Here is a 21,319-nt window from a genome sequence, read left to right on the forward strand (position 1 = left end):
TTTGAAAGAGGAAACAAAAGTGAAAAAGCCAACGGCACGCAGTATTCCCAAGTACTGTATGCGCTCGACGCTGCTTAACTTCGGTGATCGGACGTGAACCGGTGTTTTCAGCGTGATATGGCCGTTGCCGAGAAAGCTAGTTAATAATTCGAATTTAAATTAAGTGAGACAAATTAACCTTCATCATTTTAAAACAATAACAAAAAGAAAACATGTTTGCTTTTTTCATATCTATTAAAATTTAAATGGGGAAAAAAAAGTGAAAGAGCCAACGGCACGCAGTGTTCCTAAGTGGTCTCCCTCCCAAGTAGTGACTGCGCTCGACGCTGCTTAACTTCGGTTATCGGACGAGAACCGGTGTATTCAGCGTGATATGGCCGTTGCCGAGAGTGCTCGTTAATAATTTGAATTTAATTAACTTTCATCTTTATAAAACAATAACAAAAAAGAAGATATGTTTGCTTTTTTCATATCTGGTGGAATTTGAAAGAGGAAACAAAAGTGAAAAAGCCAACGGCACGCAGTATTCCCAAGTACTGTATGCGCTCGACGCTGCTTAACTTCGGTGATCGGACGTGAACCGGTGTTTTCAGCGTGATATGGCCGTTGCCGAGAGTGCTAGTTAATAATTCGAATTTAAATTAAGTGAGACAAATTAACCTTCATCATTTTAAAACAATAACAAAAAGAAAACGTGTTTGCTTTTTTCATATCTATCAAAAATTTAAAAGAGGAAAAAAAGTGAAAAAGCCAACGGCACGCAGTGTTCCTAAGTGGTCGCCCTCCCAAGTACTGACTGCGCTCGACGCTGCTTAACTTCGGTTATCTGACGAGAACCGGTGTATTCAGCGTGATATGGCCGTTGCCGAGAGTGCTAGTTAATAATTTGAATTTAATTAACTTTCATCTTTATAAAACAATAACAAAAAGAAGATATGTTTGCTTTTTTCATATCTGGTAGAATTTGAAAGAGGAAACAAAAGTGAAAAAGCCAACGGCACGCAGTATTCCCAAGTACTGTATGCGCTCGACGCTGCTTAACTTCGGTGATCGGACGTGAAACGGTGTTTTCAGCGTGATATGGCCGTTGCCGAGAGTGCTAGTTAATAATTCGAATTTAAATTAAGTGAGACAAATTAACCTTCATCATTTTAAAACAATAACAAAAAGAAAACATGTTTTCTATTTTCATATCTATTAAAATTTACAAGAGGAAAAAAAAGTGAAAAAGCCAACGGCACGCAGTGTTCCTAAGTGGTCTCCCTCCCAAGTAGTGACTGCGCTCGACGCTGCTTAACTTCGGTTATCGGACGAGAACCGGTGTATTCAGCGTTATATGGCCGTTGCCGAGAGTGCTAGTTAAAAATTTGAATTTAATTAACTTTCATCTTTATAAAACAATAACAAAAAAGAAGATATGTTTGCTTTTTTCATATCTGGTGGAATTTGAAAGAGGAAACAAAAGTGAAAAAGCCAACGGCACGCAGTATTCCCAAGTACTGTATGCGCTCGACGCTGCTTAACTTCGGTGATCGGACGTGAACCGGTGTTTTCAGCGTGATATGGCCGTTGCCGAGAAAGCTAGTTAATAATTCGAATTTAAATTAAGTGAGACAAATTAACCTTCATCATTTTAAAACAATAACAAAAAGAAAACGTGTTTGCTTTTTTCATATCTATTAAAATTTAAAAGAGGAATAAAAGTGAAAAAGCCAACGGCACGCAGTGTTCCTAAGTGGTCTCCCTCCCAAGTAATGACTGCGCTCGACGCTGCTTAACTTCGGTATTCTGACGAGAATCGGTGTATACAGCGTGATATGGCCGTTGCCGAGAGTGCTAGTTAATAATTTGAATTTAATTAACTTTCATCTTTATAAAACAACTACAAAAAGAAGATATGTTTGCTCTTTTCATATCTGGTGGAATTTGAAAGAGGAAACAAAAGTGAAGAAGCAAACGGCACGCAGTATTCCCAAGTACTGACTGCGCTCGACGCTGCTAACGTCGGTTATCTGACGAGAACCGGTGTATTCAGCGTGATATGGCCGTTGCCGAGAGTGCTAGATAATAATTCGAATTTAAATTAAGTGAGACAAATTAACCTTCATCTTTTTCAAACAATAACAAAAAGAAAATATGTTTGCTTTTTTCATATCTATTGGAATTTAAAAGAGCAAAAAAAAAGTGAAAAAGCTTACGGCACGCAGTGTTCCTAAGTGGTCGCCCTCCCAAGTAGTGACTGCGCTCGACGCTGCTTAAGTTCGGTTATCGGACGAGAAACGGTGTATTCAGCGTGATATGGCCGTTGCCGAGAGTGCTTGTTAATAATTTGAATTTAATTAACGTTCATCTTTATAAAACAATAACAAAAAGAAGATATGTTTGCTTTCTTCATATCTGGTGGAATTTAAAAGAAGAAACAAAAGTGAAAAAACAAGCGGCACGCAGTATTTCCAAGTACTGTATGCGCTCGACGCTGCTTAACTTCGGTGATCGGACGTGAACCGGTGTTTTCAGCGTGATATGGCCGTTGCCGAGAGTGCTAGTTAATAATTCGAATTTAAATTAAGTGAGACAAATTAACCTTCATCATTTTAAAACAATAACAAAAAGAAAACATGTTTGCTTTTTTCTTATCTATTAAAATTTAAAAGAGGAAAAAAAAGTGAAAAAGCCAACGGCACGCAGTGTTCCTAAGTGGTCTCCCTCCCAAGTAGTGACTGCGCTCGACGCTGCTTAACTTCGGGTATCGGACGAGAACCGGTGTATTCAGCGTGATATGGCCGTTGCCGAGAGTGCTAGTTAATAATTTGAATTTAATTAACCTTCATCTTTATAAAACAATAACAAAAAGAAGATATGTTTGCTTTTTTCATATCTGGTGGAATTTAAAAGAGGAAACAAAAGTGAAAAAAGACACGGCACGCAGTATTCCCAAGTACTGTATGCGCTCGACGCTGCTTAACTTCGGTGATCGGACCTGAACCAGTGTTTTCTGCGTGATATGGCCGTTGTCGAGAGTGCTAGTTAATAATTCGAATTTAAATTAAGTGAGACAAATTAACCTTCATCATTTTAAAACAATAACAAAAAGAAAACATGTTTGCTTTTTTCATATCTATTAAAATTTAAATGGGGAAAAAAAGTGAAAGAGCCAACGGCACGCAGTGTTCCTAAGTGGTCTCCCTCCCAAGTAGTGACTGCGCTCGACGCTGCTTAACTTCGGTTATCGGACGAGAACCGGTGTATTCAGCGTGATATGGCCGTTGCCGAGAGTGCTCGTTAATAATTTGAATTTAATTAACTTTCATCATTATAAAACAATAACAAAAATAAGATATGTTTGCTTTCTTCATATCTGGTGGAATTTAAAAGAAGAAACAAAAGTGAAAAAACAAGCGGCACGCAGTATTTCCAAGTACTGTATGCGCTCGACGCTGCTTAACTTCGGTGATCGGACGTGAACCGGTGTTTTCAGCGTGATATGGCCGTTGCCGAGAGTGCTAGTTAATAATTCGAATTTAAATTAAGTGAGACAAATTAACCTTCATCATTTTAAAACAATAACAAAAAGAAAACATGTTTGCTTTTTTCTTATCTATTAAAATTTAAAAGAGGAAAAAAAAGTGAAAAAGCCAACGGCACGCAGTGTTCCTAAGTGGTCTCCCTCCCAAGTAGTGACTGCGCTCGACGCTGCTTAACTTCGGGTATCGGACGAGAACCGGTGTATTCAGCGTGATATGGCCGTTGCCGAGAGTGCTAGTTAATAATTTGAATTTAATTAACCTTCATCTTTATAAAACAATAACAAAAAGAAGATATGTTTGCTTTTTTCATATCTGGTGGAATTTAAAAGAGGAAACAAAAGTGAAAAAAGACACGGCACGCAGTATTCCCAAGTACTGTATGCGCTCGACGCTGCTTAACTTCGGTGATCGGACGTGAACCAGTGTTTTCTGCGTGATATGGCCGTTGTCGAGAGTGCTAGTTAATAATTCGAATTTAAATTAAGTGAGACAAATTAACCTTCATCATTTTAAAACAATAACAAAAAGAAAACATGTTTGCTTTTTTCATATCTATTAAAATTTAAATGGGGAAAAAAAGTGAAAGAGCCAACGGCACGCAGTGTTCCTAAGTGGTCTCCCTCCCAAGTAGTGACTGCGCTCGACGCTGCTTAACTTCGGTTATCGGACGAGAACCGGTGTATTCAGCGTGATATGGCCGTTGCCGAGAGTGCTCGTTAATAATTTGAATTTAATTAACTTTCATCATTATAAAACAATAACAAAAAGAAGATATGTTTGCTTTTTTCATATCTGATGGAATTTGAAAGAGGAATCAAAAGTGAAAAAGCAAACGGCACGCAGTATTCCCAAGTACTGACTGCGCTCGACGCTGCTAACGTCGGCGATCGGACGAGAACCGGTGTTTTCAGCCTGATATGGCCGTTGCCGAGAGTGCTAGTTAATAATTCGAATTTAAATTAAGTGAGACAAATTAACCTTCATCATTTTAAAACAATAACAAAAAGAAAACATGTTTGCTTTTTTCTTATCTATTAAAATTTAAAAGAGGAAAAAAAGTGAAAAAGCCAACGGCACGCAGTGTTCCTAAGTGGTCTCCCTCGCAAGTAGTGACTGCGCTCGACGCTGCTTAACTTCGGGTATCGGACGAGAACCGGTGTATTCAGCGTGATATGGCCGTTGCCGAGAGTGCTAGTTAATAATTTGAATTTAATTAACCTTCATCTTTATAAAACAATAACAAAAAGAAGATATGTTTCCTTTTTTCATATCTGGTGGAATTTAAAAGAGGAAACAAAAGTGAAAAAAGACACGGCACGCAGTATTCCCAAGTACTGTATGCGCTCGACGCTGCTTAACTTCGGTGATCGGACGTGAACCGGTGTTTTCAGCGTGATATGGCCGTTGCCGAGAGTGCTAGTTAATAATTCGAATTTAAATTAAGTGAGACAAATTAACCTTCATCATTTTAAAACAATAACAAAAAGAAAACATGTTTGCTTTTTTCTTATCTATTAAAATTTAAAAGAGGAAAAAAAAGTGAAAAAGCCAACGGCACGCAGTGTTCCTAAGTGGTCTCCCTCCCAAGTAGTGACTGCGCTCGACGCTGCTTAACTTCGGGTATCGGACGAGAACCGGTGTATTCAGCGTGATATGGCCGTTGCCGAGAGTGCTAGTTAATAATTTGAATTTAATTAACCTTCATCTTTATAAAACAATAACAAAAAGAAGATATGTTTGCTTTTTTCATATCTGGTGGAATTTAAAAGAGGAAACAAAAGTGAAAAAAGACACGGCACGCAGTATTCCCAAGTACTGTATGCGCTCGACGCTGCTTAACTTCGGTGATCGGACGTGAACCAGTGTTTTCTGCGTGATATGGCCGTTGTCGAGAGTGCTAGTTAATAATTCGAATTTAAATTAAGTGAGACAAATTAACCTTCATCATTTTAAAACAATAACAAAAAGAAAACATGTTTGCTTTTTTCATATCTATTAAAATTTAAATGGGGAAAAAAAAGTGAAAGAGCCAACGGCACGCAGTGTTCCTAAGTGGTCTCCCTCCCAAGTAGTGACTGCGCTCGACGCTGCTTAACTTCGGTTATCGGACGAGAACCGGTGTATTCAGCGTGATATGGCCGTTGCCGAGAGTGCTCGTTAATAATTTGAATTTAATTAACTTTCATCATTATAAAACAATAACAAAAAGAAGATATGTTTGCTTTTTTCATATCTGATGGAATTTGAAAGAGGAATCAAAAGTGAAAAAGCAAACGGCACGCAGTATTCCCAAGTACTGACTGCGCTCGACGCTGCTAACGTCGGCGATCGGACGAGAACCGGTGTTTTCAGCCTGATATGGCCGTTGCCGAGAGTGCTAGTTAATAATTCGAATTTAAATTAAGTGAGACAAATTAACCTTCATCATTTTAAAACAATAACAAAAAGAAAACATGTTTGCTTTTTTCTTATCTATTAAAATTTAAAAGAGGAAAAAAAGTGAAAAAGCCAACGGCACGCAGTGTTCCTAAGTGGTCTCCCTCGCAAGTAGTGACTGCGCTCGACGCTGCTTAACTTCGGGTATCGGACGAGAACCGGTGTATTCAGCGTGATATGGCCGTTGCCGAGAGTGCTAGTTAATAATTTGAATTTAATTAACCTTCATCTTTATAAAACAATAACAAAAAGAAGATATGTTTCCTTTTTTCATATCTGGTGGAATTTAAAAGAGGAAACAAAAGTGAAAAAAGACACGGCACGCAGTATTCCCAAGTACTGTATGCGCTCGACGCTGCTTAACTTCGGTGATCGGACGTGAACCAGTGTTTTCTGCGTGATATGGCCGTTGTCGAGAGTGCTAGTTAATAATTCGAATTTAAATTAAGTGAGACAAATTAACCTTCATCATTTTAAAACAATAACAAAAAGAAAACATGTTTGCTTTTTTCATATCTATTAAAATTTAAATGGGGAAAAAAAAGTGAAAGAGCCAACGGCACGCAGTGTTCCTAAGTGGTCTCCCTCCCAAGTAGTTACTGCGCTCGACGCTGCTTAACTTCGGTTATCGGACGAGAACCGGTTTATTCAGCGTGATATGGCCGTTGCCGAGAGTGCTAGTTAATAATTTGAATTTAATTAACTTTCATCATTATAAAACAATAACAAAAAGAAGATATGTTTGCTTTTTACCTCTCCGTGTGACGTAGTCCAGGAGAGGTTCTGTAACGGCCGTGTCTGTCTGTGTGTCTGTCTGTCTGTGTGTGTGTCTGTCTGTCCGTTGTTACACCCACGTGACCGCGTTCACAGTTTGCGTATCGGAGCAAACGTGTTCGCCATTTCCGAACTGCTTTCACAGTCACGGAAATGGCTCCTCTACTTGAGTTCTCACACCACCAATCTTCTGGTCTTTGTCCATACCACACGGACACTAGTCTGTTCTTACTGGCTGCTAATCACCACCATCGTCTGGTCTTCGTCCATTCCACGTGGACACCAGTCTGTACATACTGGCTTCTAATCACCACCATCTTCTGTTCTTTGTCAATCCCACATTGACACCCGTCTGCACTTACACTGCCTTCTAACACCACCATCCACTGGTCTTCCGTCTATTCCACATAGACACCAATCTGTATCATTGGCTTCTACTCCATTATCATCGTTTGGTTTTAGGATATACGCGGCGATCAGCTAGGGTTACGAGAAACGTCTAGCCTCCCTAAGGTAGGATCGCTACCAAAGGTTTTCGCATTTGCGGTTTTTCCTTACTATTATAATGGAAACGAATCGTATATATACCCCAAAATTTGAAGAAAGCGGGAAGAGGGGTACCCTTCACTTTAAACGTCAATATTAGCAAAGTTTGAGAAGATAATAAGTATAACTTTATTTTAAACGATTTAACTATTATTAATGTTAATTATTGAAGATTAAAATAATTAAAAATAATTATATTTATTTAAATATTAAAGATAAACCTCTCGTGCAAAGAGAGAGATTATCATTGCCTCCTATATCTACCAAGGCCCGTGCATGCGATATATTTCCTTCATTGCCTCCTATATCTATCAAGGCCCGTTCATTGTGATATATTTCATTCATTGCATAAACATAAGCGAGATTGTTTTGGGAAAAAAATACTGCTTCCACTATTGCGTTTATACTCCTTGTTACTGTTGTATAGAGTAATCATGATAAAAGCTTAAAAAATTACGAGAGGACAGACCTTTTTTATCCTCATTCAAAAATATTTTTTGGTGCTAAGACTGCTTTAAAAAATCCAAACGGTTAGGCATTGGTAAAAAAGACAAATGATATTTTTCAAATCTTATGAGATAACGCCCACCTAGTTGAAAATTGCCGTTTTTTATCCGCCGGAGCCATTCCTTATGAGAATTTCGATGCTAGTAGGTTGTCAATTAAACTACCGGTATATTATTGTTGTTGGAAATTGGCTATTAAGTCAAATTAAGTGGTTGTAAAGAGCCAGCAGGTTTTTGCCACTTCTTTTTGTGAGTATTTGATTTTTATCTACATAATAAAAAGCCAGTCGTCGTCGTCGTCGTCGTCGTCTCATCGCGCCTTTCAGAACGCGTTTTCACACCTTCTTTTCACAGCGTTAGGATCGCGTGACAGTTTCGAAAATTATTCTCCGGAAAGAATGCCTTTCCGTCTCAATCGCGCATTTCGATTTACACCCGTACCTCAATTAACCTTTTAATTAACATTAAATGAAAACCCTTTACAGACGCGTTTTTTCACGTTTTTCCTTTCTGAACGCGTTTTAACACCTTCTTTTCACAGCGTTACGATCGAGGGACGGTTTCGAACATTTTCGTCCGGAAAGAACACCTTTCCCTGTGAATCGCTGATTTCGATTTACACCCGTAACTCCATTAACTTTTTAATTAACTTTAAATGAAAACCCTTTACAGACGCGTTTTTCTCCCTCGCGATTTTATTCGTTTTCTCTCTGACTCTCCACGTTGAGGCTTTTGGGGGCAAGATATTGGGGGTCGTTTTCTCTCTTCCTCTCCGCGCGCGAGGCTTTTGGGGGCAAGATATTGGGGGTCGTTTTCTCTCTTCCTCTCCGCGCGCCCTCCACGTTGAGCCTTCGGGGCCAATATATTGGGGGAGTTTGCTAGCTGAGGCAGCCCGCCCGTAGGGCGGGCAACTCAGCTAGTATGTAAAATGGAGGAAGATAATGTTGAGAGTAAGGATGAAATGCGGAAGCGCAAAGCGCGGGAAAGGATGAGGGCAAAAGGTCGACGTTTTCATTGGATACTTAAGGTTATATAATCTTCTCGACACGGAGAGGTAATATTTTGGTTTTCCCGACTTGTTTCATATCTGATGGAATTTGAAAGAGGAAACAAAAGTGAAAAAGCAAACGGCACGCAGTATTCCCAAGTACTGACTGCGCTCGACGCTGCTAACGTCGGCGATCGGACGAGAACCGGTGTTCTCAGCGTGATATGGCCGTTGCCGAGAGTGCTAGATAATAATTCGAATTTAAATTAAGTGAGACAAATTAACCTTCATCTTTTTCAAACAATAACAAAAAGAAAATATGTTTGCTTTTTTCATATCTATTGGAATTTAAAAGAGGAAAAAAAAGTGAAAAAGCTAACGGCACGCAGTGTTCCTAAGTGGTCGCCCTCCCAAGTACTGACTGCGCTCGACGCTGCTTAACTTTGGTTATCGGACGAGAACCGGTGTATTCAGCGTGATATGGCCGTTGCCGACAGTGCTAGTTAATAATTTGAATTTAATTAACCTTCATCTTTATAAAACAATAACAAAAAGAAGATATGTTTGCTTTTTTCATATCTATTAAAATTTAAAAGAGGAAAAAAAAGTGAAAAAGCCAACGGCACGCAGTGTTCCTAAGTGGTCTCCCTCCCAAGTAGTGACTGCGCTCGACGCTGCTTAACTTCGGTTATCGGACGAGAACCGGTGTATTCAGCGTGATATGGCCGTTGCCGAGAGTGCTAGTTAATAATTTGAATTTAATTAACCTTCATCTTTATAAAACAATAACAAAAAGAAGATATGTTTGCTTTTTTCATATCTGGTGGAATTTAAAAGAGGAAACAAAAGTGAAAAAAGAAACGGCACGCAGTATCCCCAAGTACTGTATGCGCTCGACGCTGCTTAGCTTCGGTGATCGGACGTGAACCATTGTTTTCTGCGTGATATGGCCGTTGTCGAGAAAGCTAGTTAATAATTCGAATTTAAATTAAGTGAGACAAATTAACCTTCATCATTTTAAAACGATAACAAAAAGAAAACATGTTTGCTTTTTTCATATCTATTAAAATTTAAATGGGGAAAAAAAAGTGAAAAAGCCAACGGCACGCAGTGTTCCTAAGTGGTCTCCCTCCCAAGTAGTGACTGCGCTCGACGCTGCTTAACTTCGGTTATCGGACGAGAACCGGTGTATTCAGCGTGATATGGCCGTTGCCGAGAGTGCTAGTTAATAATTTGAATTTAATTAACTTTCATCATTATAAAACAATAACAAAAAGAAGATATGTTTGCTTTTTTCATATCTGATGGAATTTGAAAGAGGAAACAAAAGTGAAAAAGCAAACGGCACGCAGTATTCCCAAGTACTGACTGCGCTCGACGCTGCTAACGTCGGCGATCGGACGAGAACCGGTGTTTTCAGCGTGATATGGCCGTTGCCGAGAGTGCTAGTTAATAATTCGAATTTAAATTAAGTGAGACAAATTAACCTTCATCATTTTAAAACAATAACAAAAAGAAAACATGTTTGCTTTTTTCATATCTATTAAAATTTAAAAGAGGAAAAAAAAGTGAAAAAGCCAACGGCACGCAGTGTTCCTAAGTGGTCTCCCTCCCAAGTAGTGACTGCGCTCGACGCTGCTTAACTTCGGTTATCGGACGTGAACCGGTGAATTCAGCTTGATATGGCCGTTGCCGAGAGTGCTAGTTAATAATTTGAATTTAATTAACCTTCATCTTTATAAAACAATAACAAAAAGAAGATATGTTTGCTTTTTTCATATCTGGTGGAATTTGAAAGAGGAAACAAAAGTGAAAAAGCAAACGGCACGCAGTATTCCCAAGTACTGACTGCGCTCGACGCTGCTAACGTCGGCGATCGGACGAGAACCGGTGTTCTCAGCGTGATATGGCCGTTGCCGAGAGTGCTAGATAATAATTCGAATTTAAATTAAGTGAGACAAATTAACCTTCATCTTTTTCAAACAATAACAAAAAGAAAATATGTTTGCTTTTTTCATATCTATTGGAATTTAAAAGAGGAAAAAAAAGTGAAAAAGCTAACGGCACGCAGTGTTCCTAAGTGGTCGCCCTCCCAAGTACTGACTGCGCTCGACGCTGCTTAACTTTGGTTATCGGACGAGAACCGGTGTATTCAGCGTGATATGGCCGTTGCCGACAGTGCTAGTTAATAATTTGAATTTAATTAACCTTCATCTTTATAAAACAATAACAAAAAGAAGATATGTTTGCTTTTTTCATATCTGGTGGAATTTAAAAGAGGAAACAAAAGTGAAAAAAGAAACGGCACGCAGTATCCCCAAGTACTGTATGCGCTCGACGCTGCTTAGCTTCGGTGATCGGACGTGAACCATTGTTTTCTGCGTGATATGGCCGTTGTCGAGAGTGCTAGTTAATAATTCGAATTTAAATTAAGTGAGACAAATTAACCTTCATCATTTTAAAACGATAACAAAAAGAAAACATGTTTGCTTTTTTCATATCTATTAAAATTTAAATGGGGAAAAAAAAGTGAAAAAGCCAACGGCACGCAGTGTTCCTAAGTGGTCTCCCTCCCAAGTAGTGACTGCGCTCGACGCTGCTTAACTTCGGTTATCGGACGAGAACCGGTGTATTCAGCGTGATATGGCCGTTGCCGAGAGTGCTAGTTAATAATTTGAATTTAATTAACTTTTATCATTATAAAACAATAACAAAAAGAAGATATGTTTGCTTTTTTCATATCTGATGGAATTTGAAAGAGGAAACAAAAGTGAAAAAGCAAACGGCACGCAGTATTCCCAAGTACTGACTGCGCTCGACGCTGCTAACGTCGGCGATCGGACGAGAACCGGTGTTTTCAGCGTGATATGGCCGTTGCCGAGAGTGCTAGTTAATAATTCGAATTTAAATTAAGTGAGACAAATTAACCTTCATCATTTTAAAACAATAACAAAAAGAAAACATGTTTGCTTTTTTCATATCTATTAAAATTTAAAAGAGGAAAAAAAAGTGAAAAAGCCAACGGCACGCAGTGTTCCTAAGTGGTCTCCCTCCCAAGTAGTGACTGCGCTCGACGCTGCTTAACTTCGGTTATCGGACGAGAACCGGTGAATTCAGCTTGATATGGCCGTTGCCGAGAGTGCTAGTTAATAATTTGAATTTAATTAACCTTCATCTTTATAAAACAATAACAAAAAGAAGATATGTTTGCTTTTTTCATATCTGGTGGAATTTAAAAGAGGAAACAAAAGTGAAAAAACAAACGGCACGCAGTATTCCCAAGTACTGTATGCGCTCGACGCTGCATAACTTCGGTGATCGGAAGTGAACCGGTGTTTTCATCGTGATATGGCCGTTGCCGAGAGTGCTAGTTAATAATTCGACTTTAAATTAAGTGAGACAAATTAACCTTCATCATTTTAAAACAATAACAAAAAGAAAACATGTTTGCTTTTTTCATATCTATTAAAATTTAAAAGAGGAAAAAAAGTGAAAAAGCCAACGGCACGCAGTGTTCCTAAGTGGTCGCCCTCCCAAGTACTGACTGCGCTCGACGCTGCTTAACTTTGGTTATCGGACGAGAACCGGTGTATTCAGCGTGATATGGCCGTTGCCGACAGTGCTAGTTAATAATTTGAATTTAATTAACCTTCATCTTTATAAAACAATAACAAAAAGAAGATATGTTTGCTTTTTTCATATCTGGTGGAATTTAAAAGAGGAAACAAAAGTGAAAAAACAAACGGCACGCAGTATTCCCAAGTACTGTATGCGCTCGACGCTGCTTAACTTCGGTGATCGGACGTGAACCGGTGTTTTCAGCGTGATATGGCCGTTGCCGAGAGTGCTAGTTAATAATTCGAATTTCAATTAAGTGAGACAAATTAACCTTCATCATTTTAAAACATTAACAAAAAGAAAACATGTTTGCTTTTTTCATATCTATTAAAATTTAAAAGAGGAAAAAAGAGTGAAAAAGCCAACGGCACGCAGTGTTCCTAAGCGGTCTCCCTCCCAAGTAATGACTGCGCTCGACGCTGCTTAACTTCGGTTATCGGACGAGAACCGGTGAATTCAGCGTGATATGGCCGTTGCCGATAGTGCTAGTTAATAATTTGAATTTAATTAACCTTCATCTTTATAAAACAATAACAAAAAGAAGATATGTTTGCTTTTTTCATATCTGGTGGAATTTAAAAGAGGAAACAAAAGTGAAAAAACAAACGGCACGCAGTATTCCCAAGTACTGTATGCGCTCGACGCTGCATAACTTCGGTGATCGGACGTGAACCGGTGTTTTCAGCGTGATATGGCCGTTGCCGAGAGTGCTAGTTAATAATTCGAATTTCAATTAAGTGAGACAAATTAACCTTCATCATTTTAAAACATTAACAAAAAGAAAACATGTTTGCTTTTTTCATATCTATTACAATTTAAAAGAGGAAAAAAAAGTGAAAAAGCCAACGGCACGCAGTGTTCCTAAGCGGTCTCCCTCCCAAGTAATGACTGCGCTCGACGCTGCTTAACTTCGGTTATCGGACGAGAACCGGTGAATTCAGCGTGATATGGCCGTTGCCGAGAGTGCTAGTTAATAATTTGAATTTAATTAACCTTCATCTTTATAAAACAATAACAAAAAGAAGATATGTTTGTTTTTTTCATATCTGGTGGAATTTAAAAGAGGAAACAAAAGTGAAAAAACAAACGGCACGCAGTATTCCCAAGTACTGTATGCGCTCGACGCTGCTTAACTTCGGTGATCGGACGTGAACCGGTGTTTTCAGCGTGATATGGCCGTTGCCGAGAGTGCTAGTTAATAATTCGAATTTCAATTAAGTGAGACAAATTAACCTTCATCATTTTAAAACATTAACAAAAAGAAAAAATGTTTGCTTTTTTCATATCTATTAAAATTTAAAAGAGGAAAAAAAAGTGAAAAAGCCAACGGCACGCAGTGTTCCTAAGCGGTCTCCCTCCCAAGTAATGACTGCGCTCGACGCTGCTTAACTTCGGTTATCGGACGAGAACCGGTGAATTCAGCGTGATATGGCCGTTGCCGAGAGTGCTAGTTAATAATTTGAATTTAATTAACCTTCATCTTTATAAAACAATAACAAAAAGAAGATATGTTTGCTTTTTTCATATCTGGTGGAATTTAAAAGAGGAAACAAAAGTGAAAAAACAAACGGCACGCAGTATTCCCAAGTACTGTATGCGCTCGACGCTGCTTAACTTCGGTGATCGGACGTGAACCGGTGTTTTCAGCGTGATATGGCCGTTGCCGAGAGTGCTAGTTAATAATTCGAATTTAAATTAAGTGAGACAAATTAACCTTCATCATTTTAAAACAATAACAAAAAGAAAACATGTTTGCTTTTTTCATATCTATTAAAATTTAAAAGAGGAAAAAAAAGTGAAAAAGCCAACGGCACGCAGTGTTCCTAAGTGGTCTCCCTCGCAAGTAGTGACTGCGCTCGACGCTGCTTAACTTCGGTTATCGGACGAGAACCGGGGTATTCAGCGTGAAATTGCCGTTGCCGAGAGTGCTAGTTAATAATTTGAATTTAATTAACTTTCATCATTATAAAACAATAACAAAAAAGAAGATATGTTTGCTTTTTTCATATCTGGTGGAATTTGAAAGAGGAAACAAAAGTGAAAAAGCCAACGGCACGCAGTATTCCCAAGTACTGTATGCGCTCGACGCTGCTTAACTTCGGTGATCGGACGTGAACCGGTGTATTCAGCGTGTTATGGCCGTTGCCGAGAATGCTAGTTAATAATTTGAATTTAATTAACTTTCTTCTTTATAAAACAATAACAAAAAGAAGATATGTTTGCTTTTTTCATATCTGGTGGAATTTGAAAGAGGAAACAAAAGTGAAAAAGCAAACGGCACGCAGTATTCCCAAGTACTGACTGCGCTCGACGCTGCTAACGTCGGCGATCGGACGAGAACCGGTGTTCTCAGCGTGATATGGCCGTTGCCGAGAGTGCTAGATAATAATTCGAATTTAAATTAAGTGAGACAAATTAACCTTCATCTTTTTCAAACAATAACAAAAAGAAAATATGTTTGCTTTTTTCATATCTATTGGAATTTAAAAGAGGAAAAAAAAGTGAAAAAGCTAACGGCACGCAGTGTTCCTAAGTTGTCGCCCTCCCAAGTACTGACTGCGCTCGACGCTGCTTAACTTTGGTTATCGGACGAGAACCGGTGAATTCAGCGTGATATGGCCGTTGCCGAGAGTGCTAGTTAATAATTTGAATTTAATTAACCTTCATCTTTATAAAACAATAACAAAAAGAAGATATGTTTGCTTTTTTCATATCTGGTGGAATTTAAAAGAGGAAACAAAAGTGAAAAAACAAACGGCACGCAGTATTCCCAAGTACTGTATGCGCTCGACGCTGCTTAACTTCGGTGATCGGACGTGAACCGGTGTTTTCAGCGTGATATGGCCGTTGCCGAGAGTGCTAGTTAATAATTCGAATTTAAATTAAGTGAGACAAATTAACCTTCATCATTTTAAAACAATAACAAAAAGAAAACATGTTTGCTTTTTTCATATCTATTAAAATTTAAAAGAGGAAAAAAAAGTGAAAAAGCCAACGGCACGCAGTGTTCCTAAGTGGTCTCCCTCGCAAGTAGTGACTGCGCTCGACGCTGCTTAACTTCGGTTATCGGACGAGAACCGGGGTATTCAGCGTGAAATTGCCGTTGCCGAGAGTGCTAGTTAATAATTTGAATTTAATTAACTTTCATCATTATAAAACAATAACAAAAAAGAAGATATGTTTGCTTTTTTCATATCTGGTGGAATTTGAAAGAGGAAACAAAAGTGAAAAAGCCAACGGCACGCAGTATTCCCAAGTACTGTATGCGCTCGACGCTGCTTAACTTCGGTGATCGGACGTGAACCGGTGTATTCAGCGTGTTATGGCCGTTGCCGAGAATGCTAGTTAATAATTTGAATTTAAATTAAGTGAGACAAATTAACCTTCATTATTTTAAAACAATAACAAAAAGAAAACGTGTTTGCTTTTTTCATATCTATTAAAATTTAAAAGAGGAAAAAAAAGTGAAAAAGCCAACGGCACGCAGTGTTCCTAAGTGGTCGCCCTCCCAAGTACTGACTGCGCTCGACGCTGGTTAACTTCGGTTATCGGACGAGAACCGGTGTATTCAGCGTGATATGGCCGCTGTTGTAAATTAGAGATAATACCGGTTGTTTTTTATCTATATCCAGATTATATTTTCTACACTTGTGTTTTTTATGCATCGCGGTCATTCTTGTAATCTTTATTTTTTATCGCGATGCCTTAACTATATAACCGGATAACATTCCGATAACGTTGGTCAGTTCTCAAAGTCAGTTCAGTGTATTGTTCCCGGATATTAACATTAATGTTTTAATTAAATTAATAAAGAGTTTATAACCAGTTAAACCCAGAGTCGTTCTTGCGTCAAACAACAACAGGTTATGGGCCCAGCACGCTTCCACTGCGCAGAGGTTTAGAAGTCATAAGAAGTTCAACGCCGGGAAGATTATCCTTTAAGGTGCGGAGTCAAACGTAGAATGGCCGGAAATCACCTGGGACGATTCGAGACGTTAACTAAAGATAATTATGATACCTGGAAAATGCAAGTGGAAGCCCTGCTTCAAAAGAACGACCTCTGGGAGTACGTAGATGGAACTTCAACGAGGCCAACTCCGGTGCGGGGAACGGAAGGAAACGCCCAGGCGGTCGCTACCTGGGACAGTAATGATCGAAAACCAAGAGCGGACCTAATCTTGTCGATCAGTCCGTCGGAGTTGAAGCAAGTAAAGAATTGCACGACCTCACGGGAACTATGGCAGAAGCTCGAATCCATCTACCAGTCCAGTGGACCTGCCCGGAAAGCCACGCTGCTGAAGAAACTGACCCTCAAGAAAATGAAGGAGGGAGAAGATGTCCGGGATCACGTCCGAGAATTCTTCGACGCAGTAGGCAAGTTGGCTGACATGGGAGTAGCTGTAAACGACGACCTACTGGCCATTATGTTGTTATACAGTCTACCAGAATCGTTCGAGAACTTCCGGTGCGCAATAGAGTCCAGGGATACGTTACCTGATCCGGAAGCCTTGAAAATAAAGATCCTGGAGGAATCGGACGCCAAGAACTCAAGGGAAGACGAACCCGTGCAGAATGCGATGATGGGCAGTAACCACTTTTCCCGGAAAACTGCAGAAAGGGGTAGAGGAAGAGGCTTACGTGGACGAGGAAGCACGACCTTCAAGTACAAGTGTCATGGATGCAGGAAACCCGGCCACAAGGTAGCCGATTGCCCCGACAGAGACAATGGTTCAGAAAGAAAAACCAGAAAGAAGGAAAACGCCCATCATGTACTGGCAGAAAATTTGGCCGAGGAAGAATTCGCATTGCACCTGAAGGCTGATAACGATTCTTGGTGCCTGGACAGCGGAGCCACCTCGCATATGACTTCCAGCAGAGACTGCTTCAATGATTACGAAGAGACCACGAAATCTTTAAACCTGGCCACTGCAGATCCAACGAAGATACGAGGTGTTGGCGAAGTAAAAGTAAACGCAACGAATGGCAGCGACAATCGAATTCTTCGCCTGGAACGAGCCCTTCATGTCCCGGATTTAAGAACAAATCTCCTATCCATTGCCAAGATGACAGACAAAGGACATGAGGTCACATTCAAGAAGTCGCAGGCCTGGATTAAAACGGCAACCGGAGAAGTGTTTGCAGTTGCTGACAGAGTTGGAGACCTTTATTTCCTGAGAAAGGCTGAAGAAACGGTCCATGCAGTGCAAGCGGAAATAAAGCCTAGAAGCAACCTGGAGAACTGGCATTTCCTACTCGGTCACTTGAACGAGAGAAGTTTAAAGGAAATGGCCCGGAAGAATTTGGCTACGGGACTCAACATTGAAAAAGATGGGAGCCTGGGAATCTGCCAAATCTGTATCAAAGGAAAGCAATCGAAGGAGCCGTTCCCGAAATCGGAAGATAGCCGAACCTCGCATGTCCTGGAAATAGTACACTCTGACGTATGCGGCCCGATGAGAGTAACGTCGATGAGTGGAGCCAAGTACATCGTCGTTTTCACTGATGATTATTCCCGGTGGAGTGAAGTCAGCTTTTTAAAACCCAAGAGCGAAGTGTTGAAAGCCTTCAAAGAATTCAAGCATCGAGCTGAAGTGGAAACCGGGAGAAAAATCAAGACCTTGCAGTCCGACAACGGAACCGAATACTGCAACAATGAATTCGACAGATTCCTGAAAAACTCTGGGATAAAAAGAAGACTCACCGTACCATACACCCCGGAACAGAATGGCATTGCTGAAAGAAAGATCAGAACACTCCTGGATATGGCCCGATGTATGATGATACAAGCGCAACTTCCACCATCATTCTGGGCAGAAGCGATGGCCACTGCTAATTACATTCGAAACAGTTGTCCTTCCCGAAGCGTAAATGGAGAAGTACCATTTACCAGATGGACCGGAAAGAAGCCATCCCTGCAACATTTGAAGATTTTCGGCGACAAAGCTTTGCTGTTGGACGAAAATAAAAGGAAGGGGAAGTTTGCAGCCAGGAGCAAAGAATGCGTTTTCATCGGCTATTCTCAAGTCTCGAAGGCCTATCGACTATGGGTTCCGTCCGAGAAGCAAATTTACCGAAGTCGAAATGTCAAGTTCCTGGGAGAATTAAATAAACAAGGCGGATATGATGATTTCGTCACTCCAGAAGTCAACCTGAAATACGGAAGCAAAGCTAAAGGCGAAATCGAAGTCCCGGCCACTACACACGCTGCAAAACCGTCTGGCAGAGAAGAATTCAAAGAAGTCAAAAAGGAGTTCAAAGATGAAACCCCGGAAGAATATAATGACCAGGAAAACGAGGACGTCTTCGAAGAACCCTCAGAAACCCTCGTTCTGAAGAAAGGTCCTGGAAGACCGAAGAAAATAAGAACTGGAGTACCCGGACGACCGAAGAAATCATTCAACATGATTCCGAGCGTCTCAGAAGAGTCTACTGAAGAGGCTACTGACGAGCAAGAAACCCTGCCCGATGAGTCAGCAAACCTAGCCATCTTATCAGAACTTTTGTCCATGAAGCAAGCCCTGGCTTCTCCGTACGCAAACGATTGGAGGAAAGCAGTAACGGAAGAGTTCGTTTCGCTTATCAAGTGCGAAACCTGGGACATCGTTGACTGTCCGGAAAACCAGAAGGTCCTTGGAAATCGCCTAGTCTTCCGAACGAAGTACTTACCCAGCGGAGAAGTAGAGAAAAGGAAAGCCAGGCTCGTAGCGAAAGGTTTTGCCCAGAGACCAGGGATCGACTACCAAGAGACGTTCGCACCCGTCATTAGATCCAGCTCCATAAGACTGCTCATGGCCCTTGCTGTGGAAATCGGTTTGGAAGTCAACCAAATGGATGTCGTCACGGCCTACCTTAATGGCGAACTCGAGGAGGAAAAATATATGGTCGTCCCGGAAGGATTAACAGAATCCCTCGAAGAAATCATAAAGTCAACCCGGTTCGACAAGTCGATCATTGCCAGAGAAAAGAAATGGACCAGCGACCTGGAAGAAGAGGGACATATAGCCGTCCGGTATCTACCAACAGAGGAAATGCCAGCTGACATCTGTACAAAGAGCCTGTTCCGTCCGAAGCATCTCCTCTGCGTCAAAGCCCTTGGACTGGAAATAATTAAATGACCACCCCCTGGATAGAAGATTGAAACCACCGATATTAAGAGGGACTGTTGTAAATTAGAGATAATACCGGTTGTTTTTTATCTACATCCAGATTATATTTTCTACACTTGTGTTTTTTATGCATCGCGGTCATTCTAATAATCTTTATTTTTTATCGCGATGCCTTAACTATATAACCGGATAACATTCCGATAACGTTGGTCAGTTCTCAAAGTCAGTTCAGTGTATTGTTCCCGGATATTAATATTAATGTTTTAATTAAATTAATAAAGAGTTTATAACCAGTTAAACCCAGAGTCGTTCTTGCGTCAAACAACAACAGCCGCTGCCGAGAGTGCTAGTTAATAATTTGAATTTAATTAACCTTCATCTTTATAAAACAATAACAAAAAGAAGATATGTTTGCTTTTTTCATATCTGGTGGAATTTAAAAGAGGAAACAAAAGTGAAAAAACAAACGGCACGCAGTATTCCCAAGTACTGTATGCGCTCGACGCTGCTTAACTTCGGTGATCGGACGTGAACCGGTGTTTTCAGCGTGATATGGCCGTTGCCGAGAGTGCTAGTTAATAATTCGAATTTAAATTAAGTGAGACAAATTAACCTTCATCATTTTAAAACAATAACAAAAAGAAAACATGTTTGCTTTTTTCATATCTATTAAAATTTAAAAGAGGAAAAAAAAGTGAAAAAGCCAACGGCACGCAGTGTTCCTAAGTGGTCTCCCTCCCAAGTAGTGACTGCCATCGACGCTGCTTAACTTCGGTTATCGGACGAGAACCGGTGTATTCAGCGTGATATGGCCGTTGCCGAGAGTGCTAGTTAATAATTTGAATTTAATTAACTTTCATCATTATAAAACAATAACAAAAAAGAAGATATGTTTGCTTTTTTCATATCTGGTGGAATTTGAAAGAGGAAACAAAAGTGAAAAAGCCAACGGCACGCAGTATTCCCAAGTACTGTATGCGCTCGACGCTGCTTAACTTCGGTGATCGGACGTGAACCGGTGTTTTCAGCGTGATATGGCCGTTGCCGAGAGTGCTAGTTAATAATTCGAATTTAGATTAAGTGAGACAAATTAACCTTCATCATTTTAAAACCATAACAAAAAGAAAACATGTTTGCTTTTTTCATATCTATTAAAATTTAAAAGAGGAAAAAAAAGTGAAAAAGCCAACGGCACGCAGTGTTCCTAAGTGGTCTCCCTCCCAAGTAGTGACTTAGCTCGACGCTGCTTAACTTCGGTTATCGGACGAGAACCGGTGTATTCAGCGTGATATCGCCGTTGCCGAGAGTGCTAGTTAATAATTTGAATTTAATTAACTTTCATCTTTATAAAACAATAACAAAAAGAAGATATGTTTGCTTTTTTCATATCTGGTGGAATTTGAAAGAGGAAACAAAAGTGAAAAAGCCAACGGCACGCAGTATTCCCAAGTACTGACTGCGCTCGACGCTGCTAACGTCGGCGATCGGACGAGAACCGGTGTTCTCAGCGTGATATGGCCGTTGCCGAGAGTGCTAGATAATAATTCGAATTTAAATTAAGTGAGACAAATTTACCTTCATCATTTTAAAACAATAACAAAAAGAAAACGTGTTTGCTTTTTTCATATCTATTAAAATTTAAAAGAGGAAAAAAAGTGAAAAAGCCAACGGCACGCAGTGTTCCTAAGTGGTCGCCCTCCCAAGTACTGACTGCGCTCGACGCTGCTTAACTTCGGTTATCGGACGAGAACCGGTGTATTCAGCGTGATATGGCCGTTGCCGAGAGTGCTAGTTAATAATTTTAATTTAATTAACTTT

At 40.0% G+C, this 21,319-nt stretch overlaps 37 pseudogenes; all 37 read right to left on the reverse strand.

The window, feature by feature from the left end:
- Positions 1 to 26: 26 nt before the first annotated feature.
- LOC149596839 (5S ribosomal RNA) lies at positions 27 to 129 on the reverse strand (annotated as a pseudogene).
- A 137-nt stretch (positions 130 to 266) lies between these two features.
- Positions 267 to 385, reverse strand: LOC149596840 (5S ribosomal RNA; annotated as a pseudogene).
- Positions 386 to 508: 123 nt separating this feature from the next.
- LOC149596841 (5S ribosomal RNA) lies at positions 509 to 611 on the reverse strand (annotated as a pseudogene).
- Positions 612 to 748: 137 nt separating this feature from the next.
- On the reverse strand, positions 749 to 867 carry LOC149596842 (5S ribosomal RNA; annotated as a pseudogene).
- A 362-nt stretch (positions 868 to 1,229) lies between these two features.
- Positions 1,230 to 1,348, reverse strand: LOC149596843 (5S ribosomal RNA; annotated as a pseudogene).
- Positions 1,349 to 1,471: 123 nt separating this feature from the next.
- On the reverse strand, positions 1,472 to 1,574 carry LOC149596844 (5S ribosomal RNA; annotated as a pseudogene).
- A 136-nt stretch (positions 1,575 to 1,710) lies between these two features.
- On the reverse strand, positions 1,711 to 1,829 carry LOC149596845 (5S ribosomal RNA; annotated as a pseudogene).
- Positions 1,830 to 2,672: 843 nt separating this feature from the next.
- LOC149596846 (5S ribosomal RNA) lies at positions 2,673 to 2,791 on the reverse strand (annotated as a pseudogene).
- A 361-nt stretch (positions 2,792 to 3,152) lies between these two features.
- On the reverse strand, positions 3,153 to 3,271 carry LOC149596847 (5S ribosomal RNA; annotated as a pseudogene).
- A 362-nt stretch (positions 3,272 to 3,633) lies between these two features.
- Positions 3,634 to 3,752, reverse strand: LOC149596848 (5S ribosomal RNA; annotated as a pseudogene).
- Positions 3,753 to 4,113: 361 nt separating this feature from the next.
- On the reverse strand, positions 4,114 to 4,232 carry LOC149596849 (5S ribosomal RNA; annotated as a pseudogene).
- A 360-nt stretch (positions 4,233 to 4,592) lies between these two features.
- On the reverse strand, positions 4,593 to 4,711 carry LOC149596850 (5S ribosomal RNA; annotated as a pseudogene).
- Positions 4,712 to 5,073: 362 nt separating this feature from the next.
- LOC149596851 (5S ribosomal RNA) lies at positions 5,074 to 5,192 on the reverse strand (annotated as a pseudogene).
- A 362-nt stretch (positions 5,193 to 5,554) lies between these two features.
- On the reverse strand, positions 5,555 to 5,673 carry LOC149596852 (5S ribosomal RNA; annotated as a pseudogene).
- Positions 5,674 to 6,033: 360 nt separating this feature from the next.
- Positions 6,034 to 6,152, reverse strand: LOC149596853 (5S ribosomal RNA; annotated as a pseudogene).
- A 362-nt stretch (positions 6,153 to 6,514) lies between these two features.
- On the reverse strand, positions 6,515 to 6,633 carry LOC149596854 (5S ribosomal RNA; annotated as a pseudogene).
- Positions 6,634 to 9,150: 2,517 nt separating this feature from the next.
- On the reverse strand, positions 9,151 to 9,269 carry LOC149596855 (5S ribosomal RNA; annotated as a pseudogene).
- A 122-nt stretch (positions 9,270 to 9,391) lies between these two features.
- LOC149596856 (5S ribosomal RNA) lies at positions 9,392 to 9,510 on the reverse strand (annotated as a pseudogene).
- A 362-nt stretch (positions 9,511 to 9,872) lies between these two features.
- Positions 9,873 to 9,991, reverse strand: LOC149596857 (5S ribosomal RNA; annotated as a pseudogene).
- A 361-nt stretch (positions 9,992 to 10,352) lies between these two features.
- Positions 10,353 to 10,471, reverse strand: LOC149596858 (5S ribosomal RNA; annotated as a pseudogene).
- Positions 10,472 to 10,832: 361 nt separating this feature from the next.
- Positions 10,833 to 10,951, reverse strand: LOC149596859 (5S ribosomal RNA; annotated as a pseudogene).
- Positions 10,952 to 11,313: 362 nt separating this feature from the next.
- LOC149596860 (5S ribosomal RNA) lies at positions 11,314 to 11,432 on the reverse strand (annotated as a pseudogene).
- A 361-nt stretch (positions 11,433 to 11,793) lies between these two features.
- On the reverse strand, positions 11,794 to 11,912 carry LOC149596861 (5S ribosomal RNA; annotated as a pseudogene).
- A 361-nt stretch (positions 11,913 to 12,273) lies between these two features.
- LOC149596862 (5S ribosomal RNA) lies at positions 12,274 to 12,392 on the reverse strand (annotated as a pseudogene).
- A 362-nt stretch (positions 12,393 to 12,754) lies between these two features.
- Positions 12,755 to 12,873, reverse strand: LOC149596863 (5S ribosomal RNA; annotated as a pseudogene).
- Positions 12,874 to 13,235: 362 nt separating this feature from the next.
- On the reverse strand, positions 13,236 to 13,354 carry LOC149596864 (5S ribosomal RNA; annotated as a pseudogene).
- A 362-nt stretch (positions 13,355 to 13,716) lies between these two features.
- On the reverse strand, positions 13,717 to 13,835 carry LOC149596865 (5S ribosomal RNA; annotated as a pseudogene).
- Positions 13,836 to 14,197: 362 nt separating this feature from the next.
- On the reverse strand, positions 14,198 to 14,316 carry LOC149596866 (5S ribosomal RNA; annotated as a pseudogene).
- A 123-nt stretch (positions 14,317 to 14,439) lies between these two features.
- LOC149596867 (5S ribosomal RNA) lies at positions 14,440 to 14,542 on the reverse strand (annotated as a pseudogene).
- A 361-nt stretch (positions 14,543 to 14,903) lies between these two features.
- Positions 14,904 to 15,022, reverse strand: LOC149596868 (5S ribosomal RNA; annotated as a pseudogene).
- A 362-nt stretch (positions 15,023 to 15,384) lies between these two features.
- LOC149596869 (5S ribosomal RNA) lies at positions 15,385 to 15,503 on the reverse strand (annotated as a pseudogene).
- Positions 15,504 to 15,626: 123 nt separating this feature from the next.
- Positions 15,627 to 15,729, reverse strand: LOC149596870 (5S ribosomal RNA; annotated as a pseudogene).
- A 137-nt stretch (positions 15,730 to 15,866) lies between these two features.
- Positions 15,867 to 15,985, reverse strand: LOC149596871 (5S ribosomal RNA; annotated as a pseudogene).
- Positions 15,986 to 20,202: 4,217 nt separating this feature from the next.
- On the reverse strand, positions 20,203 to 20,321 carry LOC149596872 (5S ribosomal RNA; annotated as a pseudogene).
- Positions 20,322 to 20,444: 123 nt separating this feature from the next.
- Positions 20,445 to 20,547, reverse strand: LOC149596873 (5S ribosomal RNA; annotated as a pseudogene).
- Positions 20,548 to 20,684: 137 nt separating this feature from the next.
- LOC149596874 (5S ribosomal RNA) lies at positions 20,685 to 20,803 on the reverse strand (annotated as a pseudogene).
- A 360-nt stretch (positions 20,804 to 21,163) lies between these two features.
- On the reverse strand, positions 21,164 to 21,282 carry LOC149596875 (5S ribosomal RNA; annotated as a pseudogene).
- Positions 21,283 to 21,319: the final 37 nt, after the last annotated feature.

The sequence above is a fragment of the Phalangium opilio genome, unplaced genomic scaffold (assembly GCF_054372755.1).
Source record: "Phalangium opilio isolate 3A_F unplaced genomic scaffold, DU_Popi_V2 ptg000390l_1, whole genome shotgun sequence".
Lineage (NCBI taxonomy): Eukaryota > Metazoa > Arthropoda > Arachnida > Opiliones > Phalangiidae > Phalangium > Phalangium opilio.